Below are 8453 nucleotides of genomic sequence, written 5' to 3' on the forward strand. Positions count from 1 at the left end.
TTAGCGGGTGCAGGTCTAGTTGAAAATGAACGCTGGTATCATTGGTTTGATGCACTTTAACCGAATTCACTGATTAGAAGGGCTGTCTGGATACTTTTGGACATACAGTGAATATATAAAACTCATTGTTTGTCATTGTTTGACTGTTGGTTGCATCCAGCCCCAAGTTTATACATTTCAGTTTTGCTTTGTTTATTGGATAAAAGCTTTACAAATTGCATCTTTATTTCACCAGTAAGATTTTTGATTTGGTTGACAGTTTGTTCGCACAACATGTGACTATAACGTTGGACTGTTTTGGGAAATCTGATTATGCATGTTTTTGCACAGTCCTGATGTATGAATGCAAGTCACCTATTTATGTTTGCTGAAAGAGGTTACATTTAATCATTTATTTCAGATGTGTATCAAAAATGCACTCAGAGGTTCATTATTTGACTTAACCAAAAAAGTGTCTCTGAAGAGAGAGATGTCTGAATGTTGATAACCGTGTCAGTTTTATTGAACTCTTTGGTAAATGAAGCTGGTGTTGTTTTCTAAGATGCTGTGCTATACAGCCATGCCTCTCCAGCAGAATCAACGCAAAATCATTAACATTTTAGGTAGACATGCCGTTTTGGTTTAAATATATGTGCAGCTATAAACTTACCTTTCCAAGTTTTGAGGTTTGTTGTGAAAATCATATTTTGAATACCATTTATATGATTGCATATGTTTAATCTCAAATGGTGAATAGGTCATGCATGTGTATATTCATGAACATAAATGATGTGCTTAGATGTCGGTTTGTTAATTTGCATTTGAATTCATATCCAGAAGGCAGTTCCTTGCAAAAGTATTCATCTCTTCATCTAAGGGGTGAAGTCATCTAAATCATGAGATTCCTCTGGATTACAAATGACACTTAAACAGATTGTTTTAACCATTTTTTTTTCATTACAAACCATTATGCTCTGAAAGTAAGCTTTCAAAGTCAAAATTCATTGCTTGTCGGTGTATCTTAAAAAATACAAACTGAGAAATCCTGCTTGTATAAGTCTTCAGCCTCTTCAGACAAGCACTTGGTAAAACCACCTTTCATAACAGTAACAGTTTTATGTATGTTAAGTGTTAAGTTTGATAAGTTTCTACCAGTTTTACGCTGTTTGGGAGTGATTTTTTTTGCTCACTCTTCTGGGCAGATTTTCTCCAGATTGTTTAGATTAGTTGACTACAATTTTTAAATAGTGCCACAGATTCCTAATTGGATTGAGCTCTGGACTTTGACTTGAACATTCACCTTTTTATTGGTCAACCACTCCTCCAGCCTTGTGCTTGGGATCATTGCCCTGCTGAAAGGTGAAGTATCTCCAAAGCTTTTGTTTTTGTCAGAATGAAGCAGGTTGTCATGCAGGATGTCCCTGTTTTTTTTTTCACCATTTTTCCTTCAGTTTTAACGAGATAAGCAGTACCTGCTAAGGAAAAACATTCCTATAACATGATACTGCCACCCTCGTACTCCTCTGCTGGAAAGGTGTTTGTTGAGGAAAGGTCAGTGTTAGGTTTGCCCCACAGCATCTTCCATTTTGGCCTTATCCCACATTTTAGCTGGGTCACTGATGCTTTCTGGCAAACGTGAGATGTGCTTCTTTTTAGACATCCTCCCAAACAGGTCTGTTCTATGCAGAGCTCTAGCGATTGTTCACTGGTGCACCTTCATTGCAGTCTCAGAAACTAAACTCTGTAGCTCCTTCAGAGGACTTGTTTGTCTTTCTGTGGCTTCCCGCAACTCACACTGTTGCTCAGCAAGGCTCATTAGGATATGCAGACACTTGGATGTTGTTTTGTAGCCTTTTCCTCACTTGTGCATGTCTATAAATTTCTAGTTTCTTTAAAATGCAATTTGATTTTCATTTTCACAGCTTTCCCTAAGGTCCATTGTATTGGTTGCATTTTAGGGATAGTTGGTGTTTCAGTTTCAGACCAGTTGTGCACCATTTTGTCCTTGTTAGGTCTATGTCTTTCGTCTGTGTACACTCCCTTAGTACAAGGTTTAAATACTTACACACTGTTGTTCAGTTAGCCATTTTTGTCACAGAATATTTTCTTACATAAAACCCATATCACTTTAGATTATTCAAATATGACACAGCACACAATATTAAAGTGTCATTTGTAATCCAGTTGAATTTCATGACTTTTAAGGGGGTTGAATTCCTTTGCAAGGCAGTGTATTTCAGTGCTGTTCTCCATTCAGTCGCTTCTTGCATCTTTGTTCGTCTTTAGGTTGGGTCACTTTGACTTGTCCTAGCTGGGGCCTAAAGACACCATAGAAACACACTCTTACAAATAAAGGTGCCAAAAAAGATCGTTTGGAATGATGCCATAGAAGAACTACTTTTGGTTCCCTAGGGTTCCTTTCAATGGATGGTGCTTTAAAGAACTATTATTGTAGATCAAATGAGCGTGTCAAGAACCTCCACAGAATGTAAAGGTTCTACATCAATCAAGGATTTTCTAGAACTGTACAGTGGCTCCAGAAAGTATTTGGGCATTTGTGTCAGTTCCAAGATTATGATTTTCTTTTTGGCAATGTCAGTTTCTTTGCAGACATCCGCAGGTTTGCATGCAGAATATCTTTGTACGCTTCTAATGTTCATGATCTCATAATGAACAGAAGCTTACTGACACTGTTGTATGAAAAGCAGCCCCAGACTTTAACGTTTCCTTCTCTTTAGAGGGCTTTAGCGCACTCATAGTGCAGAAAAACAGAGTAAAACATCACTACACCATGACTACATCAGTTAACACAGGAGGGTTTGTTTGCATTGCTTTGTGTTGGCTGTATAATGTGGAAAAGTTAATCTACAAACTGAATTGCAAAAGAAGAGAAACAGTTGGTGATTTGCTGTAAGTGTGGCTGTCCTGGTGATGTTGGCCTGAATCTTTTGGACAGATAAGATCAGAGATCTTTCACCCCACACTTTCATGTCATCTTTTTTTTTTTCGTCTTTTTTCATGTTTGTTGTCTTAGAATATGAGTTTCTTTTGTGTTTGCAGCCCCAGTAAAGCTTCTAAAGGAACCTCTGACTTCACTGAAGTCTAACAAGGGTTCAGCAGTTAAGGTGTACTTTTTGGGGTCACTGTATGTCCAAGTCAAGAACCATTTAGGAACCTTCATTTTTAAGAGTGTAGTAATGCTAACATTGTTTACAGCTGCCTACAGAGATCGCTGTTTGCTGAGGACGAGCCTGGATTCTTATGAAATTGTAGCACTGAGCTGTGATTTGGTGGTCTCTGCATGCTCACTGTGATTTTTACTTGGCTACATTGAAACATTCACTGTCAGACTGAGTCACTACCTTAGTGCAGCCCACCCCAGTCTAAGCAAAGAGCACCTCAAATGTGGAACTTCTCCTTTTATTTTTTGTATTAGCCTTCATCTAGACTGCAGTGGTTCTCAATCCTGGACTGTCCTGCACATTGTAGAGTCTTCCTGCACTAACACACCCACTTCAACTCAGGTAGTGTTTTATAATTAGCCGATTAGTTGGGTCAGGTGTGTTTGAGCTGGGCAAACAGCAAAATAACCAGGGTTATTTCTCCGTCAACACATCCCAGACATGCATACTGCTTAATAAGAGATCTTTGTGTTAACTTATTTTCACAAGAATGGGAAGGAAATCTGGAATTCTGTATGAAACTACCACCTTTCACCCTTCGTGGTCCTTTTGTTTATCTTCATTATAGACTATATAGATTTTTCTTTGCTCATCAGATATATTCCAAAGCCTTTGTTGTTTTTTTGTTTATCTGATAATGATTGTATAAAGAAACACCTGTTTATTTTTGTCCTTCCCTGTTTCACTCCCTGCATTTTCTGTGACCTTTTTCAATTGCATAATAAATTCTATTCAAGGAAAAATGCCATTCCTGTCTCCAGTTAGTCTCGACAGAAGATTGCTTTGAGTTTGAGATGTACTACAAGGTTCGTACGAGATGTACTGCAAGGTGGAAAGCAGTAGCTAAGACTTTAATGATGGCAAATGGCAACAGCTGTGCCTTCATTACATTTCAAGGTGGATTGTATTCAATTCTGGCCTGAATTCAGCATTATTTCATTTTTAAAATGCCAATCTTCATGCATTGTTTTTATTAAAGATGTCAAGCAAAGTGAAAACAATGTAATAGAGGTTTTGTTTTTGGCATGTTTTCTGTGTCACTATGGAAAATAGTGTTGTGTGCATTGCATTTCAAATTTTTTTTAACTCTAGCAATTTTCAATTTGGCATGAATTCGTCTCCATAGGGCTGTGGCAGCACAGCTAAATAAATAAAAAAAATATTTAAGCCTTGTCCATTGTGTTCTGGCCAAATCACAATACTGATGCTCTGACTTTTTAAACATCTGCTTCATTTTCTCCTCCAATCACTGCTTAGCAAATGTCACACTATCTGCAATTACCTTGGTCAAAAATGTAGTGTTTTCACTAGTGAGCTAGTATTCCTGTAAATGTAAGCTTCAGATATTTAAAACTCGTCTATCACGATACCTTTGAGTTAATGTATGTTAGCATTCACTAAAGACGACATTTTTACATACATTTTTATTTTTACATACATCCTATTTTGACCCTTTATCAAGTACATTTTAAAGGCCAAACTGAAAAAATGAAACCGTATGAAACTCCCTGCAGCCTTTCAGGAAAAGACATGTAAATGTGCACTAGCAGAGCGTAGTGTCATCAGTCTCGGCACTCAGACGTTTTTGCTCATGTAATATGTTTGGCTTTTGTTTGTACAGATTATTTTCACTGATTTTACCAAGTTAATTCAGAAGTGTTTTCAGGTTGTGTTTATACGTAAAACGTTACTCGATTACTCAAGTACAACCTTAAAAAGTGTGCTTTAGTAAAGACAGTGGTTCTATATACAATCATGAATCACCAAAGAGCCATTTACATGTTTATATGGTTCTTTGCATGCTGAATCGATTCTCTGCATTGATGGAGAATGTGCTGTACATGTTTCTATCTAGAAACATCTGAAAGAGTTCTATAAAGCACCAAAAAGGTTACAATGTCAAGCTTGTTAGAAAAGGGTTAGAAAACTTTGGGGGGACAAAAAATATAAACTTAAAACATATACTTTTACTTTTGCATAGGATAAAGGTTTTTTCCCCAATATCTTTTAAAAAAAGCAAATAATCAGAAATGAAAATGTGCAGGAGTGTGTTTTCTGTAGAGGATTCGCTTTACCAGTGGCACCCAAACGTTTGCAATCAACTGTTCCTGTACTGGGCGTATGTGCAGTACTGGTACATGACCACAGGGGGGAGCACGTTGGCAGCCTGATGGAAAGCTAACAACTTTACCCAAAGACCTTTTAAAGACATGCTTTTTGCCTGACAGATAAATTGTATTTAAAGGGGAGAAATAAGTCAATTGGACTTTAAAAGTGCTTGCATAGAGACATCCAAGTAATGGCCTTCCTTTATTTGCAAATTGTTTAAAAAATGTTTTCCAGTAAATGTGTTTAACATTGAAACAACATACAGTAAAATATTTATATTAATCCTTGTTTAGAAAAAAAAATGTTTTTAATAAGTTGGATAAAAAACTTAGGGAGAAGAGTTGCACTTTACTCCAACGCTGTGTTTAATACAGGTCTGGGAAACCAGCCCCATATGTGTTGCTTATAATCCAGAAACTGTTGCTAAATTCACATGAATCATAGCCAATAGCAGAATGTCTTTATCAGGATAAATAATTATTTTTTTTGTTTGTTAGTTTTTTTCCCATTCAGGCCACAGAATGTAATGTGAACCTAACTGCATTTGTTTGTTAGACCATAAATACAGAATAATTCTCTTTTGTAAAGCAAGTAAAAAAATAAGCATGATTGAAAATCAAGTCATGAAGTTGCATCTTTTAGAAATTAAATACAAATATAGAGTTTCAGCTTGGGTGCATGAAATGTCAGTATACTATACCTTATTAGCTACCTAAATGAGCATCCAATCATCAGCAATACGCAATTAGCTAGTTATAAGTTTAGGTAATTTAAACACATGGTGGTTTTTTATTAGTTAGCCTCTAATTATATATCAGCCAGCAAGAAAATCCTGCTTAGGGCTAAGAGCCAGCCCTGCGTGCTCATTCAGCCAAAAGTGCATTTATTTGTTCACTGCACTGATTTTGGGTGAGAAGGCCTGGCTCACAATTGACCTTCCAGTTCATACTGAAGGTTTTTAGTGGTGTTGAGGTCAGGATTTTGTGCAGGCCGCTGGAGTTCCTCCACACCAAACTTGTCAAACCCTGTCTTTATGGACCTTGCTTTGTGCACAGAGGCACAGTTATGATGGATCAGGAAAGGGCCTTCTCCAAACTGCTGCCATAAAGTTGGAAGCATGTAATTGTCTAAAATGTCTTTGTATGCTGTAGCATCGACAGTATGCTTCACTGAGCCCATACCCTGAAAAACAGCCCCAGACCATTATCCCCAAAACCAGATTAGTCTATTAAACTCCCAGATAGTGAAGTGTGATTCATCACTCCAGAGAACACATTTCCATTGCTCCAGAGTCCAGCGGTGGTGTGCTTTATACAACTCCAGCTGATGCTTGGCATTGTACATAATAATCTTGGGCTTGTGTACAGCTGCTTGGCCATGGAAACCCATTTCATGAAGCTCCTGTGCTAATGTTGCTTCCAGAGGCAATTTGGAACTGTAGTGAGTGAAGCAATGAAGGATAGGTGATATTTATTTACTACTCGCTTCAGCACTAGCCAGTCCAGCTCTGTACGTTTGTGTGGTCTACCACTTCGTCACTGAGCTGTTTTTGCTTTTAGACACTTCCACTTCACAATAAAGGCATTTACAGTTGACTGGGGCAGACCTAACAGGGCAGAAATTTCACAAACTGACTTGTGGCAAAAATGGCATCCTAGGACAGTGCCACATTTAAAGTCACTGGGCTCTTTGGTACAACCCATTTGACTGCCAGTGTTTCTCTAGGAAGATTGTGTGCCATTTTTTGCTTGATTTTAAGTACCGTTTAGCAATGGGTGTAACTGAATCATCTGAACTCACTAATTAAGAGGGGTGTCTACATACTTTTGGCCATATAGTCTATACACATTCTTATAAGCAACCACCTGAGATACCACAGAAATGACCTAGCAACACCTTAGCAACCACTTGCAATACCATAGTAATAGCCTAGCAACACTTTAGCAACCACTGGGATAGCAACTTAAATGTATTCATGAAATTTCCCCTTGCAATTGCTTTATTTTATATAAGCCTTAACTGAAGGCTAAAATATAATGACCAGTTTTATATGTGCTTTTCATAAAATCTCCTTACTCTCTCTTGAAGTCTTCCCTCTTTTTGCACTACTTTTTGCAGAAGTTTTGAATTTAAGCAGTGTTAAGGAGTCTGTCATATATAACAAAAAAACTGACTCTTTGGAGCACTGAGAGCTGTTTTGAAAGTAAATCTTTAGAGTGATCTAGCCTGAACACAGAGCAGTGAATCAGGATGAGTGCTTCGAGTTAATGACACATTATGCAGCATTTGCATCATACAGGCAGCGCTGATCCAATGTAAAGCACATTACCAAAATGCTTAGTTTTGCAGTTAATTACAGGCAAGAAAAAAATGAAGAGGACAGCCAACGACTAGATGTATGGATGCGATCAGGGATAGTTAAAAAACCTAAAGGCCTGAATAGAAGACAGGATACTCTGTAGAAACGCTATCCATATGGTCCCCAGAAGTCGGACAGTACCTAATAATGTTAATAAAGTATGAATGTGTGCTCAGATTTCACAATAGATGTCCATATGGCTGCATATGGTTCATGCTGGCCATTTGATTGCTCAGATTATTCCATGCAGCCCTCTTATTAGTATGTCTGTGTGGGTTCAAACATGCCCAGGCTGTGGAGTAGGCTTGGAACAGATGGTGGTGTCAGTCCTGGCTCTTTGCAATGTCATTTGCTGGCTGGCCGGTGTACCTACCATATGTAATAAGTGTTTACTTGACCAAACTCCTAATGACTCACTCTGACTTCATGACAGTGGAGCCTGGTGTTACCCTGTCACAATAGAGATATGAATAAATGATCCAAAATACATTTTCTTCTGTAGAGTAAGAAATAATTTCTGCTTTTGTAGCACGAAAAAAAAAATTCTATGTACCTAACATTTAAGACTGGACTCACTATAAACCAAGTTTAACCTTATTGAATTGAACGTCTTGCCAGGGATCCATTCTGAGAATTTGAAGATCTCTTAAGAAGTCCACGTTGGCCAGAGTAAAATGTGTTAGCATGTGGAATCTGAGCTTTCTGTGTGCTGCTGTTTTTTTATTACTGTATAAAAGATGCACAAGGCTACCTTTATTTTTGGATGCAACTCTTTGGAATTCCTGTAGGGCAGGCAGTGAATGTATTTTCTTTGTTGATTTACT

This window comes from Pygocentrus nattereri, chromosome 23 (genome assembly GCF_015220715.1).
Source record: "Pygocentrus nattereri isolate fPygNat1 chromosome 23, fPygNat1.pri, whole genome shotgun sequence".
Classification (NCBI taxonomy): Eukaryota; Metazoa; Chordata; class Actinopteri; order Characiformes; family Serrasalmidae; genus Pygocentrus; species Pygocentrus nattereri.